Source organism: Pezoporus wallicus, unplaced genomic scaffold, assembly GCF_028554395.1.
Source record: "Pezoporus wallicus isolate ANWC-B61680 ecotype Strahan unplaced genomic scaffold, APGP_CSIRO_Pwel_v1 contig_4788, whole genome shotgun sequence".
Classification (NCBI taxonomy): Eukaryota; Metazoa; Chordata; class Aves; order Psittaciformes; family Psittacidae; genus Pezoporus; species Pezoporus wallicus.
The window spans coordinates 2,748,256-2,770,670 of record NW_026638769.1 but is presented as its reverse complement, the minus strand read 5'-3'; the positions used below and the strand labels follow the sequence as shown (position 1 = coordinate 2,770,670).

Genomic DNA, 22,415 nt, shown 5'->3' with positions numbered 1-22,415 from the left:
GGGAACAGCAGTACATAAAGTTCATACTTGATTTTTCCTTCCTGCTGAGTTTCTCTACTGTCAACAATGTCACCACGTCACATGTACAAACTGCTGCAGGTGGTAATCTGTTTTTTCGTATCTCTGTTTTAAAGCACCTTGCTCCTTCCTGGGCATTGTCAAATAAGCAATAACAAGTTACAATAATTTCCGTGGGAACAGAACCTTGTTGCTAAAGGAACACAATGGTGAACTTGTTTCTTCACTTTAAGGACCATTCAGAGCAGGTATTTTTTAAGAGCAATGTTCAGATGGACCTCGAGACAAAGGAAAGCATTTAAGAAGATTTTAATTCAATCTGAATATCTTGTAGAAGGTAGTCTCTAACCCTAGATTTCAGCATCCCCAGAAAGACCAAATTATGCCTAAATTTAGTAAAAGTCTCCTGTAAGATAACGTGAAAGCCTGCCTTTCTAATTGCAAGTTACTCAGCTAGCAGGTGAGTGGAAGAAAGGTGATCTATGTTGTATAAGAGAGAATCTGAACCAGAAAAGCCTGAAATGGTGAAAACAAAATTAAAGAGGATTAGACTTCATATCCACCAAGAGAAGAACTGCCTGAATCAGACAGATGTCATTCAAGCTCTTTCTTTCTGCTTAGTATTATGTTGCAGCCTAAGCAGCAACAGAAATAGAGGAAAGGACAGAATTAGGGATTCTGGTGTCTGCTACTGTTTTTAGCCAAGCTCCCTCGCCAGTTGCACAAAAAAGAATAGAAATTCCAAAAGATTCCTGTTGTCTCCCAAAAGCTAAGCGGCCAGGTAGAGTAGAGAACAAGACGTTCCTGTCAACCTGTGTTTATTACACATCAGCAACTCACACAAGAAAGCAGCATTAGAGCTCTCTGAAACTGGAAATATTTTAATGGAGTATTTAGAATTGGGGGGCACCAGAAAATTCAGTCCTGAGAAAAGTGAACACAGGAAATGTGTTTGTTAGCGCCAGTGCCCAGAGAATTACTTGTTTTTGTTGTGTTGGTAACATTGCCTTGTGAGGGCAAATCTTTTACATTTTAATTTTTGCCTCTGCCTTGAGAGCTTCACTTTCAGGTGAGTCCCACTCTTCAGCTGGTCAAAGCAAGCTGCCATGTTAATCTCTACAGAGACCAAAAGGATTTCTGGTGATGGCCAAGACACTTTAGGACCTGGAGAGCTCCTAAACTCCTTTTTCACAGGATTTGGTGGTTGATAACCACCTGTTGTGTCCCCACTCACAAAACCTGTCATTTCAAGTTAAGCAGATGTGCTTTTCCTGGCCAATGATGGTGACAGCAATGAAGGTGATGGCAGGCCAGAAGTTCTACATGAAACCAGTGCTGCTTAGTGCTCCCAGGTAATTTTAAACATGAGGAAAAAAAGAAAGAATAAAAGGAAGCAGGGGCATCCTATCCTACCCATCTTCTGGTGCCTCCAAAGACCAGAGGTCTTGCTTGGCAAGGGAGGCACAGGATGAATACTCTCCTGGAAAAGACAGTCTGAGGCAAGAAGGTCTTTTCCCATTATGTCCACCAAAAATGAGGTTTCACATGGACAGAAACCATATATGATGGTGGGCTGAATGCGACAAATCAATGACTAATAAGATATCTAAGGGCAGAAACATTAATATCCTTAAAAGAAAAGAACTTCATTTCTGCTAATAATTTTTCATTTATTTTTGTAATGTTGGTTTCTGTTTTGATTTGGTTTGAACAATTTTTTTTTTAACTTTCTTGATTCAGCCCCAGATTATAAACTCTATTATTTGCTGAGCTCAACAGAATGTAGTTTATAAAGGGAAACTAAGTGAGTTATAGGCCTGTTGGTCCAGAAAAAAATATGTTTACAGCCATTGCAATATTTCACTTGGATAATGTCAAAACTGCAACATAAAAAAATGAAACATGCATAGGAATATAATGCTAAAATTACAGTCTAGGGGTTAAAATAAAATAATGGAAAAACTGTTGAAAGGCAAAATTTTGCCATAATAAAATAAATTTCATTGACACTTGAAAAGTTGGAACTATTATTTTTTATTGCCTCCAATTATATACTGTCAAAGTTAACACAACTCCCAAATTTCATACTTGATAAAACCACAGTTTTTGCTGTAAGATGAAGCATTTTTTTTTAATACTACTGGAAGCTTATAATTACAATAGCATAATATTGACCTGCTATGATCTGTGACAATCCCAGCTGTATTAAAAAAATATTGAAGTGGGATTCAGTTTTTTTCTGTGCATCTTAGAAGGGAAGGGGAAATGAATACATATGAATATTTTACAGTGGCAAAAAACATTGGTGAAATTAAATGGAAGCTGGCAATGGGAATATACTCTGAAGCAGATGGCCTGGGGCTGGGAGATTTGAGTACCCTATTACAGGAAGAAGCGTGATTTCCTGCAGCCTTAATCTTCCTGGGGTCACCAACTGCACCTCTCCACACTCATCCTCAGAAGATGATGGGAACTGAGTAACTGGGCACTCACCTGTATTTTAAAGTGCTCTATCCACCACCAGACTCCTATCCAGGACAAAAAAGGTAGGAGAAATTGGGAGGTAGAAGGGAGGAAGTGGCGGCCTTGAGGGTCATGCCCTATAATAAGAACAGATGTGAGTTAACCCATACCACTTGGTCCAGGGATAAGGATTTAACCTATGTGTTGTGGAAACACTTGAGAGAGCTGGGAGCCCCAGTCTTCTGTCCAATTTAACTGAGCTCATCCAACAGCTTCAAATTACTGGACTGGGAGAGAATGGGCTTGTGGGTCTCTGAACAGGGACATACGTGCACACAGTAAATGCAAGTTGAATGTAAAATAAATATAGAGAACAGTTTGTGATCACTTTTTTTCTTTGCTATGTGTTGCAGTGACTGTCAACTGACATTGTAAACTTAATGAGGTGTTAAAAGTCTTAAGACATAAACTTGCAACATGGAAATCCCAGCCATTTTCCCCTAGCTTTTCTGGGAAAGCAGATGGAGGTGATGAAGGCACTAAGCCCCGCTTCCCATACTTACACAGGAAACTTAACCATCGCCAGTAGTCATGCAGCATTCAGTGAACTAGAGAAAGAAAAACCACATCTACCCTTGGGATCCCAAGCTCCCAAGCACTGCTTTGCCTTCTTTTCAGGGAGTATGTGGCACACAGATGTTAGAAATGACAGGGGAAATAAACTTGAGCTTTTTCTCACAGGGTATCTGGATGCAGCATCTTCTCTAAGACAGCCCACCTAGTGTGAGTGAGGAGAAGTTCAATCTGTCTTTGTGGATGTCATGGGTATGACTTCATTGACCAAGGCTGGGAAAGGTTGGACTGGATTGCCAAGAATCACATTTGGTTCAGAAACATCAATAAGGTTGTGGGGTAAGAGCCTGTCTCTTCCTATGTCAGCTTCAGTCATGTTACTAAGGTGGTGGAGGTAAATAAAATTCACTAAAAACTTATAAAATAGTGAAAAAAAAATAGGAAAACATTTTGTAAATTGCATTTGTCACTGATCTGTAAAAAAAAAACCCAAACAACTCTGTGAGCCTATAGAAACAAATGTACAGACAGAGGGATTTTGTTGTACTATCCATGTATAGGAAAGCAGTCACACAACTGCAAGACTAGTAATGGGAGTTAGAAATCTAGAAATAAGAAAAGGCAAAAAAAATGTGGCTCAGTTTTAATTGCACTGACTTTTTTACAAGACACCAAGATATCAAATCACTCCTTTGTATTAGCTGACATTTAGACAGGAGTCTGGAGGACTAGGCCTCCTCCTCCTTTTTGTTTTGGGAGCAGACTTCAGCCAACTTGCGTTTGTGGGTGTGTGGAGGCCCAGGAACTAGGATGCTCACTGTGGTAAAACCTTGGGTGGCTACATGGGTCCAAACTATTCTTGTTGCACTGTTGCATGTGTGGGAAACAGCATGTGGCACTGTGGTGCAGCAGGCAGTCAGGCTTTTGGAACTTGTGTGGTAGTGGAAAGATTGATGTGCATAGAGTGTGCACAGATGATTTTTGTGCAGTCCTTAGTGATATGAAGAAGGCAATCACTACAGGGTACAGTGCTGGTCAAAGCTCTGCAATGAAGCAGTTAGGGCCAGAAGGCCCACGTCTGCTGCAGTAACATAGGCATGCAAAAGGTTCTTCGACACACCTGATCCTAAATGGTGGGTTTTTCTGTCTTCCTCACTCCACTCTTCACTTAAGTGCTGAGGGGAAAGATGATGTTGATCATATACCTGTGTCCCATCAAAATTGTTTTTGGTCTAGTCTTGCATGCGCCCCTATCAGCATGAAGTGCAGTATGCAGCTACATTAAGCCAAACCCATCACTAAGAAAGTGTACCACCAAAGAGATTTTTTATTCTCTTGCTTTTCTTATGAAGTTTGCCACTGCCACATAAACAGCTCCGAGCACTATAAAATTGCTAATCCTATGTGGTGACACAGCTGTTTTGACTGATCCCATAGAATCTCTATCCAAGACATCTAGATTTAGAATCATGTAATCATAGAATGCTTAGAGGTGGAAAGGACCTTAAAGATCATCCAGTTCCAACTCCCCCTGCCATGGGCAGAGACACCTCCCACTGGACCAGATTGCTCAAAGCCCTGTCCAATCTGGCCTTGAGCACTGCCAGGGATGCAGCATCCATGACTTCTCTGGGCAAACCGTTCCAATGTCTCACCACCTTCATAGAGGGTGTGTATATATGCATATATGTGCACTTAGGTACACACACACTTACTTGTGATTATCTTTTCATATAAAGTCTTCCTGCTTATTTTTAATTTGTAACTAAATACTTTAAATTGCTTTTATGAAACACAGTTAAAGTTCACAGAGCAGTAGCTGGAATTCAGGCATTTCTACCTTGTAACTGTGGATCCTTACTAACACAAGCTCACAGTATCCTGACACACTCCATAGCCTGATGTTCTGGGGCAATATTTCCCCCCAAAGTAAAATGCTATGCTTGCATTTAGTTTCATGGGCCACCAGAAGCCTGTGTGGAAGAGAGTTTTCCAGTGACTTAACACAACACTTAAAATCTGAGGTTCCCATGGGAGTTAGTGATGCACAGCCAACTGGAATTACAAACAGCCTTTGAATAGAACGTCTTAGGTGGAACGTATGACTAAATATGAATACCTTTCCATAATAATCATAAATATCATCCTGTTTCAAGCACAATCTTCTTGCTTTCAGTCATTGCCAAGAAGTGAGATGCTTTGAGACCGCACACTGGCTTTGAAAGAATGTCTTTGACATTTGTTGGATTTGGTTTGATTGGTGATCCTTTTTATTATGAAAAAAGGAAGAAAGTTAAGAAGTGGAATGTCAAAAGCTCTGGGCAGCAAATGTAACTGAGGGGTTTTCTTAAATGCAGGCTGAAACCTGAAAACAAAGTTGGAATCAACATTTAACCATCAGGGATTAAGTCAAACCATTTCTGTGCCATTTCACTTCCAACTAGTGTGATTGACACCATCTTTCTGTTTATATTCTTTAGCTGAACTTCTGGGATGCTGATCTTAGAGAAACCACTTAAACCACATTTCTCATCCGCTTGGGTTCTAACCAGCTCCTAGGATTAAATGACAGGCTTGTTTTCTACTAATTGCTCCTTTGCCTGTCATGTAATTTGCCTTATATACAGTACAAGTCCTTCAGTATTTGTCTAAAATCCTGTTTTCCTTCTCTCTGTTAATCTATCTTTTGTTTTTTCTCACCATTCATTGCTTCAGAATGCATGCCTATTTCTCTGCCTCTGTCTGGTTTATGAGTGTTGCTCATGCAGTGCTTTTTTTTTTTTTTAATACATCTTTTCTCAAAGCCTCTTTATTATGTGATATTTTTAAATATCATCTTTTGAATACACTTTATTTGTAATGTCTTACTTTTTGGCTCTCCTACACTCTCACCTTTTCCATTTGTAGATATTTATTTCCCTTGATTCAGTATTTACAGCTCAGTACATTTTCTGTTCCCTGGGGCTTCCTGTATTCCCCTTCTCTGTGCTCATGCTTTTTGGTCTCTTTCGTCAGTCATTCTATTTTTGCCTTTAAAGATAATTTTTCAGTAAAGTCTCTTGGTCGTTCTGTCACTAACCTCTTCAGACTCCATTGTATTTAAGAGATCACTATTTTTCTGGTGCATTATAATAACAATGACTTAGTTCATGTTTATTTTGCAGCCACCAAAGAGATATGCTCATCATGCAATAGCAAAACTAGAAAAGAAATCTTATAGATTTTATTGCAAAACAGAAGCAGAATATCAAAAAGATCCTCATTTTAGTCATGGTTTCATAGTAGTGTTTAGCCTCTTATCACCATCAGGACATGTACCACCTAATAGCTTTAGTCTGATATTTCTGTATTCTCTCAATGGTAAAGGCATAGAAAATGCTAAAAGAAAAAGTCTTCCCAGATTCTGTGGTAGGAAGTAAATAAAGAGAGTTTTTATTAATTGTCATTGGGTGCTTGCTTGCCATCTCACTCTCTGTTCCTTTGCCACAGAGAGTAGTGGTGTTTGTATGGCATATCCACACAGATAAGAGTATTCCTCTGGCTAAAGCATGAAAAGTCTACTGTTGCCAATGAAAATCCTTGGTGATGGTGAAGGCATATTTTTGTGAGCCTACATTCTGCTCTCATTTCAGACAGATAAAACCTGTGTTCCTGAAAGTCAAATGACAGGTAATCTGTGCTTCCACAAGGAGGTTGCATTATGATCCCCCTGTGTTTGCAGGAGTTTTGCTCAAAATACTTGGGACTAATCTTGGAACAAATCTGCAGAAACCAAACAAGTTGTTTGAGATACACATCAGAGCAGGTAAGGAATAGAAGCTTCCCATTTTTCCAGATCTCAAAAGCAATCTTGCCCTCCTTTGGAATGGTATTATACCACTTCTTAGTCGTAAAACCGAATTATATGAAGTTCCTTCCCTAGTTTTGGTTTGGGCTTTCCATTTTTCACATCCTTAGTTTGAAATATTTTTCTAATATATTCATATTTATTTCCAGGCATCCAGCCTACTGTTATTCTGGCTTTTGCATCTTTTTTTCCTTCTCTGTTTTAGTCCAATGTAAACGATTCCCTTTCAGCACACACAGTACCCTGCCATTTATTTAAGTTTGGAAGAAGGCAGGAAAACAGTTTTCACATGCAATTTCTAGGACATCTCCAATTTTGTGGCATGTTTTGGGCAGTCCCTAGGTAAAGACCAGTCATGGTCATCGGCAAAATAAGTTAGTGTGTGTGGCTAATAGAACTTCTCTGCAGAATAAACCGCTTTGGTCTAATCGTAGTCGTATTTTAAGAGTTACTTACTAGCAGGTTTTTATGTACTATTTAGTTGTATTTGAAAACAAGTGGTGCAGTGTTGTATTCAAGTAATTTTATAGTCAACTTTTACATTACCTAAATTTGCTTTTCTAGGTATGGGGCCAGCCTGGCTCTTTGGAAATCACCAGCACAGAAAAAATGCCAAAGAAAAAGAGAGTTCTTTTGATGTTCTTTGTTTCCAAGAAAGAAAAGCACATTGTTGTTTGATAGAAATGCATGTACTCATTTTCATGGTCAACCTAAGTTTTACAGCCTGGTGTTGGATACTTCCCTGGTTTTTTTTTTGGGGGGGGTGTCTTTTTGATTGTAAAAATGTATAGATGGTTTATTCGTTAGGGTAAATTAGCTGCTGCTCTGCAGTGTGAGTAATCACACTAAAGCCAGTGGGTTTCTCAAGCTTATGTCAGGAAGGATATTAGTTCTGTTTTTATATATCATCCATTACAGTGGGGCCCTGGCCCACAGATATGGTTCTGAGGCTCTGTAATAAAACACAAATATAATAGTTAGTAATGCTTTGGCTCCTTGGGTGGAACATCTGTCTGACCTGCACTGTAACCGAATTCGGCTTTCTTCTTTAGAATAATACCAAGATTGGAATTTTGTCCCTATTTGTTGCAAAAGTAGGTTGTACCCACATATTTTCTTGAGGCATTAAAGACTTTAGTACCAAGAAAGAATTCTGTTTTCAGAGTTCTCTTTATTGTAATATGTGAAAATAACACATGAATTTTCTAGGGTTCCAATCCCTCTTTCAGCTGGATTTGCAAGGTGGGTATTTAGGTATCTATTCATCTGCAGGGGTTCAGAAGTGAAAGCTCGGTAAGCCAGCTCTGTCTGAAGTGCTTCAGGGGGATTTTGGCATCCCAGCTGTGATCTGAGCCCACATAAGGCAGAACATGGAGTTCTGTCTGGGTAGGAATAAAATGGAAAACACTCAAGAGAAGAAATGATGTTTATACTTTGCCCCTGTGTTTGGCATCTTATCCAAGATGTCAGAAAATTGATATCCTACATGCAGAGTACTTCATGAGTGAGCAGTCATTTCCAGGATGGGGCTGACAGAAGAGGCTGTCTATTGTACATTTGCTAAGCAGGCAAAGAACTCCCTTGGCAGGTAGGAGACTGAGAGGATTCAAAGATGTGGTGGCACTCAAGAGAGTACCCTGGTCCCAAAGGCAGATCCCAACCCCTCCCTGGAACATCTGGAGTTGTGAGGATGCTCTCACCTCCCCCCTCTTTATGGAACTGGGCCAGTGTTCGTGAGGCAGAGCAGGTCCCTATCCGGCAAGCTGTGGCATTAGCAGGAGGGTGTGGTAAATCAAATTAATGAAAAGTTAAACAGCATCAACTGACAGGAATGGTAACATCTCTTCCCAGCTCCCTGCTCCCTCCACCTGGGTAGAATACCCTCTGGCTCTGTAATTAATGCGCTCATGAAGGACTGAGATGTGGGTTTAGATCCTAGTTACAGATATCTCACAGCTCTAATTAAAGATTAGAAATGTAGTCTTCCTTCTCCCCCTGTTGTGTTGGTGCCACTGCCAGACTTGGCTCAGCAGGAAGAGTACCGGTTTGTGATGCTGCCTTCCATTGCTTCGTCCTGAAAAGATGCTCAGCACTGCCAGGACAGAGGCACTTCTGGAGACACTCCAGTGCAGGACTCTAAATGCTCAATATATGCTGGTATCAAAGAAATAGAAAAATAGTTATCTACCAGGACCACAAAAAGCTGCACAATGCTTTTGTAAGTGGATGGTTTTAGCATGAGTACCTAACATGCTAAGTCAGGTCATAGGTCTCCTCCTTAAATCCTTCTGGTCCTGTGCTGATTTTTTTCCAAAGGGCCTCAATCCTGGCTCACAGACTTCTCGGTACCCTTGGAAATCTGGCTATGGGTATTTCCTGTGAGTTCCTAACTTTAAGACTCCTACAACATGAATATTTAAATTTTTGAGATTTTTATGAGTCCTGTCAAATTTCTCCACTCTTCTCCTCCTTTCTGCCTCTTATTTTGGAAGGTAAAGCAATTTTTATACCTGAGGAACTCAAAATGTTTTTGCATCTTTCTTGTGTTATATTTCCTTCTCTAGACTCCACTAGAGCTGCTCAAATGTACTGACAATGTCTGTAGGATTGCTTTTCTCCATTTTAATACATTTAGCAGACCAAAGATTTTAGCTGTTATGTCAGTTTGCTGTGCCAGTGACTTTAATATTTTTAGCTCCCGGTATAAAGAATGTGTATGACTGAGGATGCTTAAGAAAGTTCGAGGCTGTCTTTGGCAAGAGCACTGAAGACTGAAATTCCTATTACAATACCTTAGCTGAGAAGCAAGATAAAGTTAAATCATCTGTATGTGACACCCCCACAACCCTTCCCCCCAGCAGGTCAACAAAAACTGAAGAAAAGACTTGGCTGGGAATCTAAGGGAGTGTGTACATGTGTGTCAGTTGATGCTGGCATAGGGCGGTTACAATTTTCCTGTGCTCCTGATTCCATTCCCCCTTTCTTCTTCCTTCTCCCACTGCAGCAGTGTGATGAAGATGTACTTTTAGAAAGATAATTCACTTTCTTTTTTTTTGCTACTGCTGAGCACAGTGCAACAGAACGCCCCTCTGGGCATGGGTCTTGGGTCTTAGGACGAAACCGTAGTCTAGTCCTTACTGATAGAGCCAAACTCTGTGTGTTTGTTTGTTTTAAAAGCATTTGCTACAGTTGTGTCATGAAAGGTTGCATAAACCGTTCATTGAAAGTAGCATAAACATGCTTAATGATCTATTAGCAAAGACGGTGGGGAAAGCTGATGGTGGGAGAAAGGCAGTTCAGTTAGTGCTACAGCTGCATTTAGTATTTTCCTTAAAACAGCCTGAAAATGAAACTCTTCAGTTTCTATCCTAGCAGAGAAGAGCAGTTCATAGCATCATAGTGTAATGCAAGCGTGAACAAATATCAGGAGGTCTCCAGTCCAGCTTCCTGATCAAAGCAGGTTCAGCTATAAAATTATGAAAGGTGATGAAAGAAGAATCAAAGATGAAAGAACTGAGTAGAGTTCACACATTCAGATAAAAGGATCAAATCTCAAAAAAAAAAAAAGAAAAAAAAGAAAAATGCCGGGGTATACACAGGGAAGCAACGAAGTAGTTACTAATATATTGGCTCAACAGAGAGTCATAGCTTGCAGAGGTGTTGATCCAAAGTCTGTTACAATCCCCTGAATGATTTGCAGCAAAGTGACTGAGCTATGGATTAGGTCCACAGATTGATAGTTCATGGAAAGACAAAGGAGTGGCTTGTAGTGCAGTTTGGCGATAAGAATGCATTGGTAGGCTTGGTAGGTTTTCAGCAGCATTGCTACATGGTAGGGAGAATCTAACCTTGTTTCTCATTACAGGCATGAGGAAGGGCACAAAGCAGAGGTCTTTCCCCTGTCTGGGAGGGAAAGAGCCAGCTCTGAGTCTCTGTAGCTGTGGTGTGCATCACAGTCATTCTGTTCTGGGGAGTCCAGCAATTCTTTGAATTTCACAAGATTAGCCCATTCCTCCAGCCTGTCTAGCTCTGAATGGTAGCCCTGTTCTTGAGCATATTGTCTGGTCCCCCTATGTTGGTGTCAACTGCAAATTTGATGAAATTGCACTCTGTCACCTCCTTCAGATTACTTATAAGGGGACGTTAAACAGGACAAGTTCCATTATAGACCCCTGCAATGCTGGCTTGTCACTGGCCACCAGGTAGAGTACAACCCATTAACCACTAACCTGTGGAATCAATTGTCAAACCAGTTTTTTACTCACTTGTTTTTCCACCTATCGAGACCTTAATGTCATAACTCGGATACAAGATTATTTTGGGAGACTTTCCTGGGTTCAGCAGTAGCAGTCATTTTTCTCCTTCTTAGTAGCTGGTGCAGTGCTGTGTTTTTGACTTTCAGCCTGGGAACAGCACTGATAACACCAATGTTTTTAGTTGCTTCTTGGTAATGTTTAGGCTGGCCAAGGACTTTCTGAGCCTCATGCTCTGCCAGGGAGGAGGGGAAGCCGGGAGGAAGCAGAGATAGGACACCTGACCCAAACTGACCAAAGAGGTATTCCGTACCACAGCACGTCATGCTCGCTATATAAACTGGGGGCAGTTAACTGGAAGGGTTGGATCACTGCTCGAGTTGGGCTGGGTATTGGTAGGCAGGTGGTGAGCAGTTGTATTCTCTTCCCTTGTTATTTCCCTTATCATTATTATCATTGGTGGTAGCAGCAGTGATTTGTGTTATACCTTAGTTACTAAACTGTTCTTATCTCAACCCATGAGAGTTGCACTCTTTCGATTCTCCTCCCCATCCCTCCAGGAGCGGGGGGGAGAGTGAGAGAGCGGCTGTGTGGCTGACTGAGTTTAAACCACAACAGAGACAATGTCAAAAGCCTTGTTGGAGTCAAAGTAAACAACACTCACTATTTTCCTCTCAGCTAGACATCCAGGAAATTTATCACAGAAGGATAACAGATCAGTCAAGTGTGATTTACTTCTGGTAAATCCATGCTGGCAATCTGCTTTTGCTTCTCCATGTGCCCAGGACCAGTATTTTGTGTGGATCAGGTTTTTGTCTGTAATCCCTGACTTGGTCCTCATACTGTGCTGTTAGCAGCTCTCCTCGCTGAACTCTTTCACTTAGCACAGAGGCCTGGGAGAACTTGTTGGGCTATGACATCGTTATATGCAAGCAAACAAGTTATTAGGTACATCAACTTGTCTGCTATTACTCAACCACTGCTCTGTTTAGCAGCCTCTTCACATTTACCAATTCAGCCTTTTAGTACCGATCTGGTTGCAGAAGTTCTTTTTGTTGCCCTTGACATTCCTTGAAAGTCTTGACTCCAGCTGACCTTTGACTTTTGTGACACCTTCTCTGCGTGGGGCAATGTATCCAATTTCCTCCTTAATATCCTGGCCCTGTTTTCCCTTTATGTTGCCTTTTTGCGTTGGAGCTGTCATGACTTTCCTGCTAAGTCTTATCCTGATAAGTCTGCTTGTTTCCTAAGGATTGTGATGAACTGCTCTTTAAAGACCTGCTAGCATCTTTGATCAGCTCATCCTTTTTAGTGAATCTAACTGTGAATTACCCTTAGTTGCCCATCTTGTACCTGAGGCAAGAAGTTATCTCCTTCCACAAGCCCCACTGTATAATCTTTCCAGCAGCTGCCAGGAAGGTTAATTTCCCTTTGAGATCCATGGTCTGTGATCCAGAGGTTTCCATACAGTTGAATTACTGCAATGATAGAAATACAGTGCTGACCAATGAGACGTTAGTGCAGATTGCTTCAGCTATAAAACTGTAAATAATTAATCTTAGGACCATAGGATCATTGAAGTTCAAGTGCAAAAGGACCTCAGGTACCATTGCCTCCATCAAGGGCACTTGTGAAATCAGACCATATTGTTCAGGTCTTTATCCATATGGGTTTTGAAAATGTCCAAGGATGAAGAGTGCACAGCATCTCTGGGCAATCTATTCCCATATTTGACTGTCCTCACCTTCTTATGGTTAACAGTAAACAAGCAAAAAAAGAGTTAGAAGAAATGGATATGTTCATCATCATTTTGTGGGTGACAATTTAATGCACCCACTAGCAAATATTCATAAACTTATTTTAATAACTAAGAGATCATGAAAGAAATTATAAACCATTCTGTGACATAGCAATTGAAAGATAAGTACAATTGTCTTCAACAAATTAGTCTTCGTTTTAAGATGTCATCAGAAGAATTTTAGTGTGTCAGCAGCTTCTTTTCAGAGGCTCCCTCCATCAGATCTGCAGTGAGTATGGTCATTGCAATACTGCACTGTATAATAAGTATTAAGACATTTTTAAATTGAGCCTTATTTTGCTCCTGGGGTTTGAGGTTACATTGCCACAGACTGCGGGAGGCACAACATTGTAAAACAGAACATTATCTCCTATCGTATCAAAGGCATATGTCTTACAGTTACAGTGTCACCACAGAAATTTTGTAGAGTAACAGAATGATATTGCATTGCCATCATATTAGTACCAGTTGCACTCTGACATAATTTTATACCCTCCTTTTCCCACCAGTGTTTCAAGTCTGGAATTGGTATGCAGCAATTTGGGACATACTTCAGTAATGATGTAGGTTTGCAAAGACCATAACATGGATGATTCATGCAAAACTTTTTTCCTCTCTTTTTTCCTTATTTCTGGACAACTTCTGGCAAAACTTCCAGAACCAACCACTAATATAACATAAATATAGAGGATACTTTTCTATTTCTAGAGGTAAATGTACTTGAAATGGGGCTTTATTTTAGCACTTTAAGGGCTGCCAGCGTGCAGTCATGTCCTACCATCTGGAGTCATACTCACTTGGAAAGCAAAGCAACGTCCATTTGCAGTCGTGACTGTTTGTGCTAGTTCCTACTTCCCCTCCCCAAGATGTTTTGTTTTTGTTTCTAACAATGGCCATTTTAGCTCCAAGAAAGGTATGCATTTCTAACAACAATAAGATCCAAGAAGAGACCTCACCCTGAAATGACTGAAAGTGCTCTGTGAAAGAAGTGGTGACCCTCCTTATAATGAGACTCTCTATTAAGAGGAGAGAGGTTTGGCAAGGCTGAGGGACAGGCTGAACAGCTTCCTCTGCGTGAGGAATTCACCCCTTTTAGTAGGGAATAGGTAAATATTCTCCCTGGACTGGTGCAAACACATGACATACCCCTGCACCACTGAAAAACAATCAGATATGAAGCTGTGACCTGTTCATGAGGATATGCTGTAGCAGAGGAGCTTTCAAAAAGACTCTAGTTCTTTTTTCTATGTTCTTCAGCCTGGCCCTGCCTCTGCTCCTGAGCTTACCTTTTGGGAAGATGGGCGAGTTGGAGAGGGCAGGTGACAGAAGGCATTGCACACTAATCTGAAGAGGTATGCTGTGCCAGATGCTTTCCCTTGGACAGTGTGTACTTGACTGAAGCTGTGCCATTTCTTTGGTGCTCCAGAGACCAGAGGCTACAAACTGCACCACTGTAACCAACAGTAAGAGAGAAGAGTGTCGACATGTGTCAGCTGCATCTGCAGCCACCATTGAAGCGACTGATGGGCAACAAAGGAGCTGAAGAAGGTTGGGCAGAGAACCAGAAACTTTTCCATCTTACAATCCAGACAGATATCCCAAATATCCTGCTGCTGGCCTCTCTGAGAGACTGGTGTTTTTGAACTTCTGACCTCTTCATATGGAGAGGTGAACTGTGAAATATTTGAAACAGGGAGCTCTACCAGGCTCTCCCACATTCCAGCAGATGCCTTTTTTTGGTGGGCCTTCGCTCTGTTTCTGTGTGGCTTGTAACTGATCTTTTTCACAGATATAAATCAGAAATGCAGTGGTGCAGGCTTCCATGATATTTAAGTTCCTTCTATCAAAAATTAATCAGAGCACTGATTCTCAACTATCAGATGTACACTTTTCCATGTAGATTTTTGTGAATACTGGCTAAAATATGATCTATTCCAATTTAGATTCTCAGAAATAGGTTTTCACTGCAAACCTGGAACTCAGCACAAATCCAGGCCCTGCTCACCAAGCCACCATCTGCTCTTTATTTAAGTTACTTCAAAACCAAATGCTTCTCCCATGTTGCCTGCAGTATGTGAGCTGATTAACGTAAGTAAAATAAATCAGTTAATAAATTTGCAAGTACCATCAGGACATGCCTGTGTAAAAAACTCATGAGTACATAGTTCTTCTGACATAAATTTTATTCAGTTTCTTGCTGTCCCTCCCCTTACTTATCGGCGGCACCTGGCACATCCCACATGACAGAAGTCTACTTTGTCATAAATGTCAAAGCACTGAACTAGTAATGAGCCACTGCACTTCCAATTTGATGCTTGCATTTTGCCTTCTGTTAATTTCAGTAGGAGCATCATCCCCTGCAAACACCGCAAAAGCAAGAGGCAGACTCCTTCAGAAGGCTATTTAGTTTCTAGGGAAGCTGTGTTGTCATCTGATAACCCTAATTTTAATGTGAGGTTCTTTAGAGAGAATCTGTGTTAACTTGAATCTTAATTTAGGATCCATTGGTTAGATGAAATGACCCCGGGCTCTCGGTAGGACCTGAGTATGTAAGACTTTGAGGATTTGAGCTTAATCTTTTTGTACAAGAGCAAAGTCAAATCTTTCCTATTTGCACTTTAATGCCTGACAAATTTTGATTGCTATTTAAAAACAGTAATCTCTGATAATGACTCATTTGTAGAAGTTATTACTTGCCTCTAGTTTTCTTTCAACAGAGCTAGAGAAAGAGCAAAACTGGATTATAATATTTTTATAACACAATCTTGTTTTTTATTGGATTTTTTTAAAGCAAACAAATCCAGAAAATCTGATGTTCCATTTTAATTTGAAATGCATGTATTAATGGAATTAGGTACAGATCAGAGTTTAACATCTTGAATTTATTAACATTTTTGCATTCCTTTTTACTTACTTAAGTGCCTTTTTGGCTAACCATGTAGAACTGAAATGGGGAATTAGTAATTACACAGAGACCTGGAGTATGGTACACAATTGCCCGTTATCAGATAAGAAAACCAAAGCCACAGAATGAATATAGTTTTTGCAAAGAGATATTTGTTTTTACAGAAATGCCTGTTTTGACCTGCTGGTTTGGCAGATAACCATTCATTTAAAACAAAAGATAGATGAAACAGCTTCTCTTTAATCTTGCTCTAACGTCTAAAACAGCTGTTGCTATGGGAAATGTATTTCCTGTGCAACTCTCCTGAATATTACATGGTGATCCTAATCCTTACCTTATGCACACATTCAGAAAAGAGAAAGGTGGTGGGATTTTGTGTGTCCTTCCCTTATGCCCTCTGTTGCATTTGATCTGTTCAACCTGCAAATGTACTGCTTATTTCCACTGCATTTCACTCTATAGAACATGATACATCTTTTAATAAGCCGCTTTCCTGCTATCTTATGAATATTCAGATTACATTTGAAATCACTAGGTGAAAAAAAAGGCAAGTTAAATACCAGTACCCACTTGGTTAAGCTGTCATGCTATTGTTATATTGCTACAGAAATGCCAGCCAAATTTCCCAGGTGTGCTTTCCACATCTCTCACACGACATCAAAATAAAACCTTTGCATTGAAATAATGCATACAAACATACTGGTGTTTATCAGGAAAAAAAACCCCAAAACATACATGCTGTAAGTTCATCCAAAAGAAACTACATTAAAGATCTGGTGTGAGACACCATTTTGGATGAGCTCTAAGCAACTTTTCATCAGCATGGTTCTCTGAAGAGAAACACTTTCCAGTGTTGCTCCTCTTTATAAATGAACTAACTTCAGACGTTACCAAGCATCCAAGCAACTGGGCTGTTTCAGACTTGCAGTACATTAATAAATGATGATGTTTATGAAAGATATTGCAGACATTTTCAGGGCTGCGCAAAGCCCGAAAAAAGAGAAATCCAAAAGAAGTCTCTAAGGTCTTTTGTTTTTTTTTTTTGGGGGGGGGGCAAGGACATACAAGCTTAATGCAGGAAGTCCACTATGAGTTGAAAGGTCCCTGCCGACTGCCTGTGATCTTGGTGCTAGAGAAAGAGCAGATGTCCTCAGAGCGAGCACGCCGGCTGTCTGAGCTGGCAGCCCTGTGTTTGTTTATTTGTTGTGGCAGTTTCTTCACCAGTAGCTCAGCAGAAGGTTGCTAAATGCAAATATAATTAGAAATGTCTGAAAATCCTTCACTGTAGAGCCTAAGCAGCAGAGGGAATGAGTAAGCAGATCCAGAGGAACAGGCTGTGTATCTCTTCAACGGACTCCTGTCAGAGAAGGTGATACAAATCCTCTCACCTTTTGTTTAAAGTCTCATCACGCAGCTTTGAGTGAGATTTCAGATCACTCATTACGTTTAATGAATGGGATTGTTTGTGTATGAAGTCATCAAAATGTCACACCTCAGTTAATTACTGCAATAGGGCCTCTGTGGTGGAAATTAAGTATGAATGCATGAAGAAATCAAGCAGCAAAATACAGTTATGTGTGCATGCACACCTACTCTCTCGGCACTACCTGTAGTTTTCTATCTTGCTCAGTGACATCTTTCTTCTGTGTGCTGTGGCTTACTGCCCTCAGTGCCATTGAGTGTGCAGAGACAGACAAACCTCTAAGGAGCAGGTATGTCTGCAGGTCAATCTCACACATTTCTGGTGACCACCAAGTGCCTTGGAGCTTCCCTGTTGCTCTCTCAGCCTTCTGTGGGGCTATGTGCCTTGCTGTATGGTCTGCAGCAACCAAATCACAGGTTTCTCATGAGATACTTTGGTATATAGTTGTGTTCTAGCAGGTTCTGATATTGCTCTGACAAGCTTTAAGTGGGGATTTCAGAGGGCCTTTAAAGTGCTTTCACAGGCCTTTACTTCATCTTTCTCTAGCAGCCCACCTATACAGCATGTCAACATTTTTGGTAGCTTTGGGTTCTTCCTCAATGACTCTATGACCAACTGACAGAAATTAGAGCTAGAGAGGGGGTACACATACCAGCACCATTGCTGTGAAATAGAATATCAGTGTTTGTCAAACACTCATGCAATGGATGTGCAGAATATGAGTTAGGCAGACATGATGAAACAGTTCAAGTTGTTGGATTGGCAACTATGCAGTTTCCAGGAATCTGGCTTATAGAAAAAAACAATATTCATGTCCTTGCAAGTGGCATTTATTCTAAGTGTTGTACTTGCTCTTCACTCCAATTTTGCAGATGACCAAAGAATGAAGATTTTAAAAGGAGAGAATTTGTCATCAATTACATAGCATGTATGAAATATATGTATTTTCAAGTTGTTAACAATTTACAAGAAGATCTTTGCTTTACACGTGTTCAGGACATTGTCTGTGGAGTCATTAAAAGAAGAAAAGTTCTAGACTGAGGGATGCATAAAAAGCATGTAATGTAAATTCTTTTGTGGTGTTCACCGTCCAGAAAACAATCCACTCAGTATTCAAGACATGCATCTTGACAAGAAGGGAGAGGAGAAGCAGTGGAAGACAGCAGTCATCTGTAATCTTGTAAGACAGCAAACACATCACAGGTGACAATTTGTCAATAAGCCCAGATGCAAATAGAGGAAAAAAACACTAAGGCTATCACAATATCAGAAAAGAGAGGGCTAGAGGATACATAGCTTAAAGAAATGTAGTTTATGTGAAATGGGGAAATAGAAAACAATTGCCTGAACTGAGACATGTGATCTTTTAATTCTGTTCCTTCTCTTGATAAAAATATCAGGCTAAATTAAGCTCTGATGTAACTGCCACAGTCAGTGGAGTTACACTGAGTATAAATTGCTGCCATAAATTGTCAAAATCAATGACAATTGTGTCTTCATGCTAGAAATCAATCTGGTCCATTACAACAACAATTTTTTTTGACACCAAAGCTAAATTGAATTTGTTTTCTATGTAACAAAATAAACTTAAGCTTTGATATGTAAAGAAGTGCCCATGTCCTGGCAAACATACCTCCAAGCCTTAATTTACCAGCTACTTGTATAAGAGGGTACAGCATCCCCTTTCTGCCATTCACTTTCCCTTCATGTGTGCCTGGTTCCATACCACCCTCCTGCATCTGCTTGGAAGGCAGGGTTTTTGGAGTGCATGGAGGCAGGTGTGAGATAAGGAAACATGCACGCTGTACTGTGCCTTATACCCTGATCTTGCTTTGTGCAAATACACGCACACCCAACACTTGGTGCATCCCTAGAGTGGTCAAATAAAATTTCTGTTCCTCTGCGTAACAGCACTGTAGGAGGGTGTATGAATGATGGAAGGGAATGGGAATAAAAGAAAGGAGTTTTTTGTGCTGTCTCAGATTTCTCATAAGAAATAAGCTAACATGAAACAAACCAACCCAGCCGAAGCAGGGAGCCTTTACGTTTCATTCAAGTGTTTTAACGGGTAGGTTAATCTGACATGCTCTTGGACCTTGCCTCAATTTGTTGCCATGGGATCCTCCTCATAAACAAAAGGAAAGACCATTCCTGCACATGAGCGCAGTGGTAGATATGAGATGGACAGAACTGGAGATGAGAGTCACTTCTTAATGTGGGGAACAGGATGTGAAATGTTTTCTCGTACTTGCTTCACAATTTTGACTTCAGGGTCAAGGGTGAAGGGTCAAGTGTGGCACAGTTCTTACTCTTCTGGTGTGTACAGTGAAGATTTGGGTATGCCCTCTGTCCTCATTTTCTCCCTATTCTGCTTTGCAGGGGGAACTTATGTTTTTTTCATATCTTGCTCTAGACAAATCTTCCTGTTTTTGGAAGAGACGGGTGTTAGGAGCTAATTATTAATTTGCTACTCCAGATAATCCAGTATTCACCAGACACTTGCACTGTAATGTGCCCTGAAGTGTAACTTCCTCCACTAGCCTTACTCCTTCTACAAAGAGGGATTGACCTTAGTGACAGCAGTCTCCAGGTTCTCAAATGATTTAGTACCAACTCCACAATTATACCTTAGAATCATAGAATCATAGAATAATTAGGGTTGGAAAGGACCTTAAGATCATCTAGTTCCAACCCCCCTGCCATGGGCAGGGACACCTCACACTAAACCATATCACCCAAGTCCTCGTCCAACCTGGTCTTGAACATTGCCAGGGATGGAGCATTCACAACCTCCCTGGGCAACCCATTCCAGTGCCTCACCACCCTAACAGGAAACAATTTCCTCCTTATATCCAAACTTCCCCTGTTTAAGTTTTAACCCGTTACCCCTTGTCCTATCACTACAGTCCCTAATGAAGAGTCCCTCCCCAGCATCCCTATAGGCTCCCTTCAGATACTGGAAGGCTGCTATGAAGTCTCCACGCAGCCTTCTCTTCTCCAGGCTGAACAGCTCCAACTTCCTCAGCCTGTTTTCATACGGGAGGTGCTCCAGTCCCCTGATCATCCTCGTGGCCCTCCTCTGGACTTGTTCCAACAGTTCCATGTCCTTTTTATGCTGAGGACACCAGAACTGCACACAATACTCCAGGTGAGGTCTCACAGGAGCAGAGTAAAGGGGCAGGATCACCTCCTTCAACCTGCTGGTCACACTCCTTTTGATGCAGCCCAGGATACGGTTGGCTTTCTGGGCTGCAAGCGCACACTGAAGCTGGGTCATGTTCATTTTCTCATCCACCAACACCCCCAAGTCCTTCTCTGCAGGGCTGCTCTGAATCTCTTCTCTGCCCAACCTGTAGCTGTGCCTGGGATTGCTCTGACCCAGGTGTAGGATCTTGCACTTGGCATGGTTAAACTTCATGAGGTTGGCATGTGCCCACCTCACAAGCATGTCGAGGTCCCTCTGGATGGCATTCCTTTCCTCCAGGGTATCAACCAAACCACACAGCTTGGTGTCATTGGCAAACTTGCTGAGGGTGCACTCAATCCCACTGTCCATGTCAGCGACAAAGATGTTGAACAAGACCGGTGCCAACACCGATCCCTGAGGGACACCACTCGTTACTGGTCTCCAGCCAGACACTGAGCCATTGACCACAACTCTCAGTGTGCAGCCATCCAGCCAGTTCTTTATCCACCGAGTGGTCCATCCATCAAATTGATGTCTCTCCAATTTAGAGACAAGGATGTCGTGTGGGACAGTGTCAAACGCTTTGCACAAGTCCAGGTAGGTGACATCAACTGCTCTACCCCTGTCCATCAGTTCCGTAGCCCCATCATAGAAGGTCACCAAATTGTTCAGGCAGGATTTCCCCTTAGTGAAGCCATGCTGGCTGTCACCAAGCACCTTGTTGATTTTCATGTGCCTTAGCATGCCTTCCAGGAGAATCTGCTCCAAGATTTTGCCAGGCACAGAGGTGAGACTGACTGGTCTGTAATTCCCTGGGTCAAAGTGTGATTCTTAAGAAGAGTGATTCTTAAACTTTCTGACTGGAACTTGAATTCCAGATGGAACACCCCCTTCCCTCACTATGCCACCCCAAACAATCATATTAATGATTGTGTTTGTCAGGCTTGCAGCTTCAGTTGTAGCTGCTATGACCTTAATGGGAGCCAGCTACCTCAAAGTGGGGGAGTGACTACATTTTCACTTACAATAGTAGGGGAAAACTCAACTCAGGTGGCTGTGTTTCTCCCACCCCTCTGGTCAGCCAGTGATGGCTGGGCATCTCTTTTCCATTTGTGGGTTAGAAAACTGCCTTCACATGGCATACACCCAACATCTCACCCCTTAGATTGCACACTACAGACACGGTGCTGGCGTTGTCTACTTTACGAGTCACTTTGAGAAAAAAAGTATTATTTTGGCAAAACAACAACAAACAGTATTTGATGTAGCCTTTGTCTTTTATCGAAAACAATAGCAGAGGCAAACTGAGATAATGTAGGTACCTGATTTTTGTGTGCATGTGTAAGATTCCAGGTTAAGTTAATTCATTCTGTTTCTATTAAAAACTCTGCTAGTTTGAAAGGCTTCATTTACATTCCAGCTAAAGTGAAAGTTTTATTTCTAGCATGAATCTCACCATTAATCAGAGCTAGATGCAATTTACACCACCTTCAAAGAGCCTGTAAAAAGATAAAGAAAAAAATATTAATCAAATGGCAAAATCCACTGGGAAAAATTAGACTCAGAAATAAATTGTTTCAGCATGCATGATTTCTGTAGCATTGCCAATGTAAATCTATGCAGTAGGTCACCACAGTGGAGTCCATAGTGGCTAAGTCTGAGGTTTTGCTTTAAATATGTTTTTATAAAAGCATGGCTATCTAGCTGCAGAGTGTTCTGGGGGAACTAAAAATGTGTCTTTAATACCCTATATGCAAAACAAGCCAGATTTCTTTGCTGCCATTACTGAGATGTGCATAATGAAATCATACACATAACTTCTCTAATTTACTCCATTGTACTACTCCTTAAAATCTCATTATGGTCTTTGTTGGTCATAGCCACTGTTCATTTGCTAGGCAGCCTTTCTTCACAGTGATTAAGATAATGAAAACAACATTATAAGTCA

The 22,415-nt window shown here is 41.0% G+C and overlaps 1 long non-coding RNA gene across 1 annotated transcript; it reads left to right on the top strand.

Moving 5' to 3' along the window:
* Positions 1 to 1,949: 1,949 nt before the first annotated feature.
* Positions 1,950 to 9,383, top strand: LOC130600858 (uncharacterized). Its single transcript, XR_008972542.1, has 3 exons — positions 1,950 to 3,393; positions 6,687 to 6,859; positions 9,218 to 9,383. It is a non-coding gene; the product is annotated as an uncharacterized LOC130600858 (long non-coding RNA).
* The last annotated feature ends 13,032 nt before the right edge of the window (positions 9,384 to 22,415 follow it).